The following is a 14,824-nucleotide window of genomic DNA, read 5'->3' as shown; positions in this document are numbered from 1 at the left end:
GCAGTGTTTGCTCCTGACCCATAGACGATACGGTTATAGTCCCGCCGGGACCCTATCAAGGGAGTATTGAGAAGCAAAAGATGTTGCACCGTAGGATTGGCATGAGAGGACTTTAAGGATGTTGATTGTTTTAGGCATTTTTGTTTAGGCTGTTTAGGTGTGGAATGAATGTCAGTCTGTTACCTAGTGATATATCTAAGAACTTGTGCTCCTTCTTAACAGGAATTGGCAGGCCATTTATAGTAATGTTAGGGTCCAGATCGATCCAGCCAATCCTGGTGAACACAACGCAAGTACTTTTTTCAAGGAGGAGGAGGAGGAGGAAAACGTTTATTCAGAAAAAGGGAGAGGGGAGGGGGAGAGAAAGAGTTAGGAGCGGTGGGTGGCCATCCTATTCCGGTAGGCCGCGCAGGGTCGCCGCCGCCTTCGCCCGAGAGATCAGGGCTTCCTGGTCCTCGAGCTGGCAACTGCGCAACGCGCTCTCCCATCGCTCTACAGAAGGGGGATCGGGTGGTTGGGGGTTCAGTGGGCACATCCAGACAAGGTGCAGGGTCGTGTTGGGAGTGTCGCAGCGTGAGCAGTTGGGTGCATAGCAGGTGGGGGAGATGCGGTGGAGGGCGACGTGGTTGTGGTATGTGTGAGTTTGAAGTCTTCGCCAGATGCGGGCGTCGGGAACGGAGAGCGAAGGGTGAGGAGGCGGATAAGTGCGTCGGGAGGCCCTGTAGTGGTACAGGATGTCGGTGTAGGTTTGTTGGAGAGGGGTCAGAGCAGGGGGACCATGGTCAAGGTTGGGGCGACAGGCCTCGTCTGGGAGGGCCCGGGTAAGAAAATCGCGGGCCGTGGCGTGAGCCACTTCGTTCCCAGGGAGGGATGTGTGGCTCGGTGTCCACACGATGCGGGTTAACGGTAGAGTGGGGCGTTGGGACAGGATGTGGAGTGCCAGGGTGGAAACTCTGCCTTGAGCGTAGCGGCGGCAGGCAGCTTGAGAGTCCGTGAGCACCGTGACAGTTGGAGTCGTAGCGTGAGCGATGGCGAGGGCTATAGCGGCTTCTTCTGCCGTGCTCGTTGATGCTGTCTGCAGGCTGGAAGCAACGAGGGTGGTGGCGTCGGAGCGCACTACGGCAGCTACGTGTGCTCGTTGTCGGGGGTAGGGAGTGGCGTCGGTGTAAAGGGCAGTTGAATCACTGCCGTACTTTCGAAGAAGGAGGCGGGTCCGATGCTGTCGTCGTCCAATGTTGTACGTGGGGTGCATATGGCGTGGGATGGGAAGCACCCGTATGTTCGCACGTTGAGCAGTGGGTATTCGCTGGGGGGTATCGGGAGTCTGCTCAACATGTCGACCGAGCTTATGCAGCAGGTGTCGGCCCGTTGGGGTGAGCTGCAGTCGTTGCAACTGGTTGTTTATGTGGGCCTCCATCATTTCGGTGAGAGTATTATGGAGACCGAGTTGCAGTAGCCGTTCGGTCGATGTGTACACGGGCAAGCCAAGCGCCGTCTTGTAGGATTTCCGAATTAGAATGTCAATTTTGGCCTGTTCTCGCGGTTTGAGGAGAAGGTATGGAGCTCCGTATGTGATCCGACTGGTTAGCATTGCTTGGAGAATGCGGCAGGTGTCGGCTTCTCTGAGACCGTGTCTTCTCGAACAGGTTCGTCGAATCAGGTGCGTTAGTTGTGACACAGTAGTTTGTAGTCTGGGGAGATATGCAGCTCCGGAGCCGTCGTGGTGGTAGTGAACCCCCAGAATGCGCAGGGTCTTGACAGTGGGGATCAGTTGGCTGCCGATGTATATTGTGGGGTCGGGTGTCGGGTTCGGTGGTCGTCCTCGGGTCCTGTTTCGGAGAACGAGGAGGGCAGATTTAGATGGGGCACATGAGAGACCGCACGTACGGAGGTAATTCGAGATGACGTCGACTGCTTGCTGTAAATTGTCTTGCTGGTAACCTGCGGAGCCTGTGTTGGTCCAGAGCGTGAGATCATCAGCATATAGAGCGTGATGTAGGTCAGGTATCTGTGCAAGTTGTTCCGGAAGGCCTAATAGGGAGATGTTGAATAGCAAAGGGGAGATTATTGATCCTTGGGGCGTTCCCCGGGCGGGGATGTGGAATTTTTCTGTCTTGTATGGTCCGAGGTGTAAGGTAGCCGTCCGGTTTGTGAGGAAGGCGCGGACAAAGTTGTAAGTTGCCTTTCCACATCCCGTGGTTTGGAGTTGTTGTAGGATGGCGGTGTGGGTTACGTTGTCGAAAGCCCCTTGTATGTCCAGGGCTACGATGCAGCTTGGGTTCGTTTTGCTGAGGTGGTCAATGATTGTTTCTTTCAATTGTAGGTGTACGTCTTGAGCAGACAGATGTGCCCGGAAGCCGAACATGGTGTGGGGAAAGCGGCCAGTATCTTCTAGGAGTTCTGTAAGGCGTCGAGCGACCAAATGTTCGTATAGTTTACCCACACATGAGGTTAAGGAAATGGGTCGTAGGTTGTCGAACCCCAAGGACTTGTTTGGTTTTGGCAGTAAGGTAATATCAGCGTGTCGCCACTGCGAGGGTAGTGTTCCTTCTTTCCAGTGCCGGTTGTAGCAGTCAAGGAGGGAATCCAAGTGCTCGTCGTTCAGGTTCCGAAGCAGCTTGTATGTAATTTGGTCGTGCCCCGGCGCCGAATTGCGTGTTAACCTTGCGAGTGCTTGTAAGAGTTCCTCGCGTGTGTATGGCTCGTCAAGGTTGGGGTTGGGAGCCCCTCGGTAATTAGGGTGGGAAGCAGACGACGGAGTTAGCGAGGAGCCAAAAAGCTTCTTTTTAAGAGAGGAAAGCAGCTGGTCCGGGGGTTGAGAGTGATTGTGAATGAGGCGGGTGATGTGGTGAGTAGTGGCGGTTTTGGATGGCGTATTGCCCAACAGGTGCCGAAATATATTCCATGCTTTCTTTGTTGTGAGGGATCCGCTCAGTTGGTCGCAAAACGTCCGCCAGTTTTGGTTTTGGAGATGTTGGGCGTACGTGAGCGCCTCTTGTGTAAGTTTTGCGATGCGCCGTTTGAGTGAGCGGTTGTGCTTGTTGCGACGCCATCGATTCAGTAAGCCACGGCGGGCTTCCCACAGGTGGTCAAGGTGGGTATCGGCTGCTGGTAGATCCTGTGTGAGTATGATGTTCTTGGTGTAAGTCTGTTGTAGGTCGGCCAGTTGTTGACTCCATTCTTCAATGTCTTCCGTAGGTTGTATGGAGGGAAGGGGGGCTTTCCGGAGGGCCTCCCAATCGGTTAGTCGTGCCACTCCGGTGCGGTGGCGGGACGCATGATTGGAGACACATAGTGCAATTATGAAGTGGTCGCTTCCCAAGGTGTCCGGCTTTCGTTCCCAGTCTATTTGTGGGACATGTCGTGTAAACGTGAGATCGGGGATGGAATCTCGCGTTACGCTATTTCCGAGCCGGGTGGCCTCGGTGAGGTCATTTTGCAGGATAAAATGGTAATTTTGCGTAGCATGAAGGAGGGCCGTTCCTTTCTTGGATGCGTGAGGATATCCCCACGTAACATGCGGCGCGTTAAAGTCCCCGAGGAGTATGCACTGATTGTTTCCGGTGAGTCGGGCCACTGTATGAAGTAGCTGTTCTATGGCCGTGAGAGGCTGGGTGGGGGGGCTGTACAGGTTCAGGATAAAGAGACTTTTTTCCCGCTTGTCATGAGGGATGAGCTCGACCAAAACGTGATCGATAGGGAATGCCGTGGGTATCACTTGGGCCGGAAGGGTACGCTTGACAAATATTGCCGTGCGTTGGTGTGGTGGGTTGGTGTAGGTGTTGTAGTCGCGCAGCGTGGGTGATGGGGTGTCCGTTTCTTGAAGCGCCAGTACATCCGCGGGGCTGGTGGCTTTGTAGAGTTCAAGGGAGGCTTTCTTGCTTTTAAATGATCGACAGTTCCACTGGTATATAGTTAGAGGGTGTTGCACTGTGTGCCTACGGGTCATTTTGTCCTTTCTGTTTTTTGGCTTGGGGTGGGTGTTCGAGGAGGAGAGTTTGCTCCAGGGCGGAGAATCGTTCCGTGAGAAGACGGAGGGTGGCGTCGGCCGCCTCCGTGATCATTTTAGTGAGGGACGCCATGGATTTTTCTATATACTGCTCGACATATGGAACGATGTGAGCTGTGATTTGCGTGTTCACCATTTCTTCTACTTGGGCTCTCGTGAAGGGAGTGGGAGCCTCGGTAGCCGGCGGGGATGGATGAGGTAGTGCAGCGCGTTCTGCTTCCAGTGCTTCCACTCGGCTGAGAAGCTTAGCGTTTTGTTCCTGCAGTTGTTTGATGAGATCGCGGAGTGGTTGTGGGACGGGGAGTGAGAGTGGGAGTGAGTGAGACGAGGTAGGGAGTGGGGGGAAATTGGGCGTGTCGCGTTGGAGGGAGGAATGAGCGGTGGGAGAGCGCGCAGCTACAGCTGACCAGCTTACCTGGTTGTCGGCGAGAGGACGTGTCTTGTTGGTCGGCACGGTTGGGCGGAAGCGGCGCGGGCAGTCCTTGCCTGCTGTGGTGTGCGGTTATGAGCAGAGTTTGCACGTTGGTTGGCACGCATGGTCCTTGGCTGGCGAGGACTGGCCACAGTCTGGACACTTGGAGTCCTCCGGTTGGGGACACACGTCCATGCGATGCCCAAGTTCACCACACACGCGGCAAACTTGCACACACCGGCGAAATGGTCGGCAACGGTGGAGGACGCTGCCCACCTTCACGTAGAAGGGCACGTGGTTACCTTGGAAAGTCAGAAGCACCGATCGAGTCTGACCCATGAATCGTGCGTGGATGAGGGCCGGCTCGTTTCCTAGAAGATAGTCCTAGAAGATAGAAGATAGATAGAAGATAGAAGAAGAAGAAGAAGAAGAAGATAGAAGATAGAAGATAGGGCGATTCCCATAACGCCTGCAGCGTTTGCACCAGTAACAGCAGCAGCAACAGCAGCGGCCACAGTGGCAACGTGCGGCGAATACCCGCGAAAGCAGGCGGCGTCAAGATATCGCAGACACGGGTGCCGCAGTCGGCCTACGCACTCCCTCGCGATCGGAACGACCCCGGCGGTCGGTATTATTCCCGACGAGACAGCTGCCTTTTGGTCACACGAAACAAATTTCACGCGCAGCCCGCGACTCCCTCTCGGTTCGTGGCGTTGAGTTACAAGAAGAAGTCACCGGCATGAGAGCGACCGATACGACCACAGGGCTGCATATGCGGCATTGCTTCAGCTATCCGCCGGCAATAGGCCTCCGCTTTTGGCATTGTACTTTCTGTTGTTATTCCACTGAGATAGTGAAGAGTTCTTGCCCCCGTTTGCGATGCAATGCCCTGCCACATGTGTCGTCCATCTTAATATGACCTTGTGAACCTTTTTAAAAAATGTTTCTTACCCTTGTGTGACGAGCACCAGGAACGTTCGCTGCGATAGGAGGCAGAAGACAACAGGCTGGAGTAAAAATTGGCGCTTTAAACTTTAGCAGTATTTTTGTGGGTTGCTCCACCTTCACAGCATGTTGCGTGTACAGCTACCCCGTAGACGTTAGCTGGCAGCCTGTGGCGTAGATGTCGAGTTTTGACTTTTTCAAACTATTTCTTTCAGGCAACCGGACCACCAGTTCCTATGAATAATGATGTTGGTACATGCATGTGCATGTTCCTTGGAGACGAGGACAGAAAAGGTAAAAAATTATCCCTTCCATTCCTAAAAAACTTAAGGGAAGCGCGAAAGCTTTCTCAGATAAAAACTTCCTTAAAACATTCGTTAAACGTGCCTCCAACCTCTCCTGAAAGTGCGCCTAATCGATCGTCAAACCTTCAAAGACCGAAATCGCAAACGAACAGGGAACCCATGCGACAATTTTTCTTGGGCTATGTAAAGGCTCTACGAACGATATAACTGTATGCCGATGGGTGTTTTCTGAGATAAGGGTATACTATTGTGCTCCTTCTTCATAATCAATGTGTGTATTGTCTTATCTAGAACCGTTCTTTTCTCGTAATTTTCAAGCAACCTTTTTGAAACAATGGAAGCCTGGTAATTCACGCACGCAATGTGTGCGCAAAGGTCGTATCAGAGCTTTTCGGTCTACCAACCGATCTATGAGAAAGTGCATTAGTTTTTTGACAGGACGCCATTGGTCCCACTAAGAAAGTTTTTGCTTTAAAATTTTGGAGGCGCTGGAAGCAATCCTGCCCTACTGACAGGTTAAAGCTATACCGATCGCAGACCACGAGACCTAAATAGAAAATCCGTACGTCGAAAATCATGCCCATTAGCACAACGAGATTCAGCAGCGCCTTAGCAGGAACAACCAATGAGGGAGGTTGGCCAACCCTTTCAGACAGAAATTGCTGGGTTTCGTCGCTACAACTGAGGTCGACGGGCAACAAACTTTAAGCAGCCTCTTCTACGTTTCCATGCTCCTGACAATCGTGTGGGACCATAGTATAGCAGAATTGCTTATAGGGTTTGCACGACATACACAATGAATGCGCGAATACATAAAAGAGTGATAAGTTAGTTAATGTGAAAATGCAGACAAGAAGGGGACATCATCATCTAAAATTGACTTGCGCCTTGTGTGCGTGCGTGTGTATGTGTGGGGGGGGACGTGCCGGAGCCTTGATTGAAAGTGTATCAGTAAAAACAGCATTGACTACTTCTAATAACTGTAACATTTTATTCACAAAATCCTGGTCATCGATTTTGCTTACGTACGTTATCGTCTGCGTGCGCAACAAGTCGTTCTCCATTCGAAACCAGTCCAATCGTTGAACGTGTCTCTTCAGGGAGAAAATTCTCTCGGCATCACAGCTTCTATTACCCAGGCACGACAACGTCAATGCAGCATTGGCCACCCTGGGGTACGAGGGCTGGACGCATGCGAATACTCAACGAGGGAAAAAGCTGTGTTTGTGGGGCTTGCTTCCAGCCAGTACTGGTTGAGAGCGGCGGGCCGTCAGGCCACGATTGTGCTGATCGCTACTTTGAAAAGATTCGTTCCAAGAGAAATCGGGTTTAACCCTGTTCTTCAGAAATATGTTCGGGGTGTTAAAAAAAGGATAAAATCGGGTTTTACTCGAAAACGAACAACCATAATTACAACACATAAGGAGATTCGCATCTTTTGGCCTGGAGGAATATATTTCGCACTGCAAATTACGTAGCTTGCAACAGGACTCGCTAAGAAAATTCAGCCCACGATACAAAAACTTACGCCGGTGTGAAGGGGCCACAGCGACCCGGTTCAAACGCTCTTTCAGCGGGAGCGGGAGAGAGAGAGAAAAGGACGCGACGAAGTAGAGAATGGGAATGTCGTGTAAGGGCATAATTCGCTCATTAGCTGCAGGGAGTCTCGGCAACTGCAACGGATGGTTCTGGTGTTTAAGTCTTGCTGTAAGGGCACTCGTCTGATTTAATTTCTACGAGCTTCTTTCCAGGGTTCTTGTTCCGCCATCAAAAAACAAGCTTGCTGCTGCAGGTTCGAGTTTGGGCAGTTTCCCTATCAACTTGCTGTTTGCCAGATACTTTGCCAAGAGGTCGACGACTGCCTCCGGCGATCGCATGTGTCGGGAGTTCGGCAATTCCCGCTCTGTGTGCCCGGGGCGCATGACTGTTCACCGTTGCGAACATTTTCCCAAGTTGCGTCAATTCTAATGTGCAAGCGTTACAAAAGCGTTGGCACCGGAAGTTGTGAAGTGCATGCTTGGGCAGCGTTTTATAGCACGAGGCGTTCCATAGTGCGAGTTTTATGTTGGCAGTAGGGAAATGTTCAGGAAAGTACGCCACAGCTGATATACGGTAGAGCGGGACACCACAGACAAGCGAGCAAACGAGTAGTGAAATAATCATGGTCAACTCCCTGATTACGCTGTGGCAGGAGTGAGCAGCGGCCCAACGCGTGGAAGAGAGATGGAAGCCAGTCGAAAGCGTTAAGGCACATCCCGAAGCAAAGCGTCGTAAGCGACAACAGAACGAAGTCCATCAACAACACGGGGCGGGAGCAAAGTGTCTCAGGCGTTGCATTGGACCCTGAGGCTTTCGCATTCACAATCCGTTAGAAGTGCTCAGGTCTCATGGGACTTTCTTTCGTTGTTGTTAGGTTCAAATGGTGGGAGCAGTCAAAAGCCTTATACGCCCCATGAGTGAAAAATCAGACGTAGTTCGCATCAACTTGCTGAAAATAAATCCTATTTAAAATGTGTAAAAATGACCTCAAAAGGTCGAACCTAAAATGCTATCCTCCGAAGTTATGAGTTTTTTTTACTTTCATAGTTCACAGACGAATGTAGCATCGCTTGCTCGTGCATTGCTGCAGAAGCGCGACACGCAACTCAAACTCAAGCTGTATAACTATTTCGCTACCTTCCCACGCGGCTAGCGCACGTACCCGCCTACACACTTTGCTTTCCTACGTGCTCATGTTTCTGCATTTTGATTCCGTCAGCCTACAGCTAAAGTATGAATAGTAATCAAGTTCGAAAGTAATCCCGCCAGCGCTTGCGGGGAGTTTCGTTTCGTATTACGCTCGAGGAGAAGTGAACCGAACCGGGTGGCTGCTATAAATACCAAAACCTACCTGCGGCTCACCTCGCACACGCTTACTCGACGCAACCTACACAGAGTCACAGGCTTACTTTTTGGAACGGCGGTCGCTGATCCCCTGACAGAGTGTGCCTTTTTCCCCCGGCCACGCAATCGTCATTAAATTACGCTTGCCTATAGCACGTCTGCTCTGCCAGACGTAATTCGTTGGCGCAGTGACGTCCGTCTCGCGGGAGAAACACCGTTCGCTCCTCGCGCTGATCTGAGCGGAGTCCCAGTAGTCGCTTCAACCTCTGCGAGAGAAGGTGCCGCGAGTGAGGCGCGCGGGACTAGGCGGATTAGGGCCACCTGACAACGCCGTTGCTATTCGCTAATCCGGCGTCTGAAGGTGACCTGCTGGCAACAGCGACGTCCATCAGGGATTTTCGTTCGCCCGACCGTCGCATTACGGTTGATTGCAGTGGATGCAAGTTGAATGTCACACCGCAATCTATTCAAGATGCTTTTCTTTCGTTTCTGCTAAGATAGAATGATCGACAACGTAAAACTGATCGCTGTGCTTTGGAAGACTTTGAAACATGGTTAAGTATAGCGCGGTATAGACGGGACAGCAAAGAAGAGACCGCGCAGGACTAGCACTGGACATGGAGTGAAATTTTCACCACTCACAAGAGAAGATATACACGAACAACGCATGCGTGAACATGGCTACTGAAACCACAAAAAAAAAAAAAACAGACAAAATCGCGACGACGTCAAGAGGTTCACTGTTTTACGCACGTGGGAAGTGCATTTATATTGCAAACAAGCTGTTGTACACAAATTGCCTCGATCTTGTGGAAAATGCTATAGGGCAGACTGGCGTCTGGTCTTCTGCTCCAACGCCATCACCGCCGAGTACCAAGAACCGTAAACCATCACCAAGGTTTTACTGTTACGTTGCACAGTAAGAAAGGAGAACACGATAGGATTTTTTTTTATTTTAGAGATCGCGTCTCCAACGTTTCCAAAGTTCTTCTTTTAAATATCATGCCAGTTATTAGGTGATCTATGTTTCGTAGACAACGTACTAATAGCGAACATCTTGGTTGTAGAAATTTCATCTCCTCTTGCGATAATGAGAGGAAATGGACTAGGGCTCATACGTAATTAGGCAAGTGTATGCAGGTTTTTTATCTTGACGTGTTCTGGACTGTGCTGCGTATGGGCGCTTAGGCCGTCCTGTCAACTGCGCCAATCGGCCCTAGCACAGCCCAATGATAAAATGACCGCTCCGAGAAATAATCGATTCTAAACTTTGTTAACATATGCAATTCCCTGCGCTGTGCATGTTCACCTGATAATCCTTTCGACTGCATCAACTAAATCTCACTAGCACAGTTCAGGGATAAAATGGCTACTCTCAATAACAATCAGATGTAAACATTGGTAACATCTTTGGCACATTCGGCACAGGGCTGCGCATGTGCAGTTCGATGATTTTGTCGACTGCACCAAATATACTAAGAAAAGTAAGTTGTAGAGGTTTATACGACTCAACCTTACTGCAACACACGCTAAATCTACCGGACATGTGGGCTCGAATGCATGTTCGTCATCGGCACCACTATTCCCACCGCCGAAAATGGCGGACGGTTGCTACTCGCACCCCAATGTGGCAGAACCATGGACGTCTATCGGCGCGCATGCACGTCTATGCACGAGTATGACGTCTTTTCGATCCTAAAACTCCTCTTACGACTCCCGTCTTCACGTCTCCACCGTTGTTTTTGCACACCCAACGCACTCCCCCCATATAGCACACGGCGAAAAGAACGTCGGTAGGCAGGGTCAGACGAGAGGAGACCGAACGTGAAGCCACAGACGTGCTGCCACTTGCCGTCATCACTGGTTTTTTTTTCTTTCTTTGTCATTACCAAAGCCGGCAGCCCTCAAAGCGGTTTCATGCTTACACTTACATTCCATTCTGATTCATTTGCTTTCGGGCAAGAGTGTGTGAGACACGAGGAAAGCGGGGCATTAAAAAAGGCGGGAAAACATTTCGCGCGGTTCTCGCCAGCGCTTTTAGCTTATAGGTCCACCGCACTCTCCCGGAGTCGACGGGGGAACCTGTGCCGGGAGGAGACGAGCACTCAAGAAACGTCCTCGCGCGCGCACTGACGCTCGATGACACTTGCAGAAAGTGGCGGCGACAGTAGAGCCCCACGCGGACAGAAAGTGAAACGTCCTCTTCCCTCATTCGTCGCCTCTCTGCTTTACAGGACCCTGCCAACTGTTTTGAAACGTTTGTTGCTTTAATTTGGGTCCCCGGTTGTGTGTTCGCGTTGGTTCTGGGCCCTCAAAGAGGGAATGAGCGACCATTTTAGTGCCACGCCTTTTCTATATTCAATGGTTTGCCCCCTGGTATGTTGGGCGTTTGCCTCCACCACATTCATTCTTCCCTGCGCCTCTCCTTTTCTGTGTGGCCGTGGGCTTTCTGTTACCGGTATGCAGCCCCGCTACACAACCACACACACCCAAACCCAAAGCAGAAACCAAAGTTCGGAAAGAGGGAAATGGCTTCTGAACTCTATACGCAAATTAGGCTCGAAAACTGTCTACTGCTTTACATGATTGTGCAAAGCGACGGCGTACATATTTGGGGAGGATGAGACGGACAAATATTAAAACTCAGGGACACGAAAACATTGACACACCATTTGGCTACGCCAACCAGGGAATGACGTGGAAAGCAGAATCCCGAGAAATTGCTTCACAGGCTTGGGCTTGGAGTACAATTGACCCGTAAATACCTGCACACAACCGTACTCAAGGACAGCGCGGGCTGCCATCTAGACAATAATGGCCATTTGCTTAGTGTTTGCCCAAAGTGTACCGTGAGCGGAAGGATCTTGACACACCATTGATAGACCTGGACACGCCCTCTGTCAGAACTAAATACTTTGGGCACCTGGGCGGGCGCATGGAACCAAAATCCTACCATCCAAGCGCTACTTATACTAACAGCGAAGCTGTTTAGCAATTCGTTGATTCCGGCTTTTCACAAAACTCCCAATAACTGCATAAATAAAAGAAATCATCGACACCGGCACGATTCCAACTTGTGTCTGGTATACGTCAACGGAGTCAAAGTGGGTCATCTTACCCACTCGGCTACGACCGCGAGTTAGCCCTCGGCTGCGACTGTGGGGAGAGGAATCATGCCACCGGTTTGACGCAGAACACGGGATAGGGTAAACGTTGCACCTGCATGCGCCTAGTTTAAGTGTGCGCGTTCCGTTCATTCGTTCTGATTCTTCAATTTGCTTCTCATTCGCCGTTATCGGAACAAAAATGGAGTAAAGGTCGTTGCGGCAGCGAAAAGGATCAAATCAGCTGCAATCGTGGACTTAAACCGTCGTGGTGGTCGTGAAGGTTGCGTACGGCTTCGCTAGCTTCAAGTTTTACGCGTTAGTATGAGCTCCGTTCATTTTTAAACTATCGCGCATCAGTAGTAAACAGTGTGTGGTGTTACGGGGACACCGAGGCCCTCTCTTGGCGACGTAGCAGAAGCAAAGGAAAAAAAAAAACTGGCCCGCGCAGGGATCGAACCTACGACCTTCGCGTTATTAGCACGACGCTCTAACCGACTGAGCTAGCGGGCCAGACACGCCATTCCGTCTTAAAGGCTGTGTACATCACTGTCTTCTTTCGCGACCCACAACTGCGCAGCGGTGTTCTCGGTTCCGCTACTCTGGTTGCTCGACACTGCTTGGAGTTTCATTTCTGTATCTCTGCGACTCCTTTCTGCATTCTTAGCTCTATGTTGCGAAATTCCTGAGACTGCGGATTAATTTCCCATATTTTGATTTTTATAAGAGCGATGATCGTGTGGTACAAATTAGAATTTGATAGCGTGTATCTTCTCCCCATTCCATGTTTAATGTGACAAGTTTACATAGCTCGTTTGACATCATGGGCATTTCTCACAGTTCCTGTATCCATTCTTCCCTCGCTGTTCCCCGTACCATCGCCCCAGTGTGATGTAGCAGGTCAAGGGTTCGCCAGATAAAATTCTCTGACTTATTGAACATAATAACTACTTCGCGATTAAAGCGTTTTTGCAAATACGCATGTTTATTTGTATATGCTCACATTAAAATCCGGAATTCCATAATTAGCGCTAAAATATGTGTGTTTTGCGACAAGCCCGCCGACTATATCGGAGGGCTTTCCTCTGCTGGATATCAATGCAAGAAGAGCACATGTATTTCTATAAGCATGCACTCACTGTTCCCATGCATACCGTTGATGTTTTTTGCCCAATTTGTTTATGGTCCAAGTGTGACTTCTGCGTGTTGAATCTGTCTGTAGGTCATGCTGCACCTCCGCCGATCCACATTGGCACGCGTAGAGCGCTGCCCACACCCTTATTTGAGGGTGTTAATCCACCTTACACCCTTTTTTAGGGTGTTCACAAGAAACCCTTTTTTCATCCTTACATACATTTTAAACAAAACACCTTTTAAAGTCGTGCGCCATGGAACTAGATTTTCACACTGTTTTCTGCCGAAAAGGGTGTAAGAAAGTTTAATGTGTGTGGCTAAAACCCAGTCAGCAGCACAGTCATTTTCAAAACCTTTTCCTGGGTGTGGCGCCACGTGGAGCTGTCTATTCTAGACGAAATCGGTCTGCTGCATGCTTTGTAACGCGTTTTTTGGTTTTGTTTTTTTTAGCCACGAATAAGTGTAAGAGACGCGAAAGGAGGAAATGGAAGCTGTAGCTATTGATTTACAAACAAGCAAGACATCGTTTATCGTCGAACAACAGCCGCAATAACCGCGAATGTTGCGATAGCTTAGTTCAAACGATACTCAGCCTTTAGTGTAAAAAAAACCCCGTGGAAAGACGCACAGAAAAAAGAATAAGTGAATGCTATGAATGAAGAAACATTCTAGGGTCCACAGTTTAAACTAAAGCTAAAAAGCGAACCTGAGAAATTGCTGGTGCCAAGTGTCGTTTTTGCGGTGCCCGCCGACAGAGAGTAAAGCAAAGGGAGAGCACGGCTTGTGTCAGCAGGAATGAGGGCAACAAGAAGGAGACTCAACCAAATCAAAGTAAAGTGAAAAGAAGTGACCGTAGGAGACGCTGCGGTGATTTGGAAGCCCACGTCGCCGACTTCGCTGTCATCCCGAAAACGACTGCGGTGGCCGTCGAGGGTAAGCCGAAATGGCAGCGGGTTGTTCGCCCGGCCGTATGACCACGACCATTTCAGCGATCCCGCAAGGCTTTCCTGCATCACTGGAGCGGTTTTGTTTCCGTGCGTTCTCATTTGATTCCGGCCACGTCCTTATAAATATCCGAGTTTTGCAGCGTAATGGCGTTGTTGAGATGAACCCAAGTAGGGAGGACGTAAAAGGGCAAGCAAGGGCGGCAGATTTGAAATTACGATGAACTTAAACTGAACCGAACAAAGGAAAGTGGGTGAAATATGAGACAGTATGGCAGCTGGAAAGAATGGAGACGATGACACTAATCGCTGCCGACGTAATTACAAACCGCATGACGGAAATACGCCATATTGGCGGCATCGAGATGTTCTCGAATGTCCGGCAGTTTCGCAATTTTAACAATATGCTGCTGATTCCCCGCTCGGTATAGGTGTTTTCATTTGCAAGGTTATTAAAGGCGAAAGCCTGAGGTGCCTAAATGTGCGAAAACCCGCCGTCGGAGTCGTTCTTGTCCTGTACCAAAAATGGGAGCAGCTGCAGAGCGTAACAAAAAATGGTCGCGCATCTGCTCGCTTGGCTCCAAACATCGTCGAAAAAATATTACAGCTGCTGACTTTCCGATTCACCAAATGAGCAGTTCAGTGAGTCAGTGGCATCAATACGCACAATTTGCACTGTTGACATTGTCCGTGGATGGTAATGGTCAGTTCGGGGCAGGCTGTCAGACCGCTACACCAATTTGTAGAGACCGTTTTCAAGGGCGTACAGGGTTATTATTCCTCGAGTAGCCGGGTTGACACGGACTTCACTCATGTGCTCCAGTTCAGTCACGGGTGCAGGACCTACAGTTAGCACCCGACGGCGGATACGGGTGAATATGGGACAGAGCCAAATTAAGTGGAAGAGATTTGGTATGTCATACTATTACAGTGGGGGCATCGGTGCAATTGAGAGACCGCTGGGGCTGACCATTTATGCATAACCTGTGGCTGGGGCTGACCATTGTGTATAACCGCCAGCCTACCCACTGAGGGTAGGCTGGCGGCGAATCTGTGCTGTCAGAGTAGCTATACTGTGTACATTTGTG

The 14,824-nt window shown here is 50.2% G+C and overlaps 1 non-coding gene across 1 annotated transcript; it reads right to left on the bottom strand.

Annotated features, from left to right (window-relative positions):
- Positions 1–12,097: 12,097 nt before the first annotated feature.
- On the bottom strand, positions 12,098–12,171 carry Trnai-aau (transfer RNA isoleucine (anticodon AAU)). The gene has a single exon. It is a non-coding gene; the product is annotated as a tRNA-Ile (tRNA).
- Between the last annotated feature and the right edge of the window lie 2,653 nt (positions 12,172–14,824).

This window comes from Haemaphysalis longicornis, unplaced genomic scaffold, assembly GCF_048455015.1.
Source record: "Haemaphysalis longicornis isolate Haplotype H1 unplaced genomic scaffold, Haemaphysalis longicornis Haplotype H1 scaffold_6, whole genome shotgun sequence".
Classification (NCBI taxonomy): domain Eukaryota; kingdom Metazoa; phylum Arthropoda; class Arachnida; order Ixodida; family Ixodidae; genus Haemaphysalis; species Haemaphysalis longicornis.
Note: the sequence above shows the minus strand (reverse complement) of the source record. Positions and strands in the feature narration are given on the sequence as shown.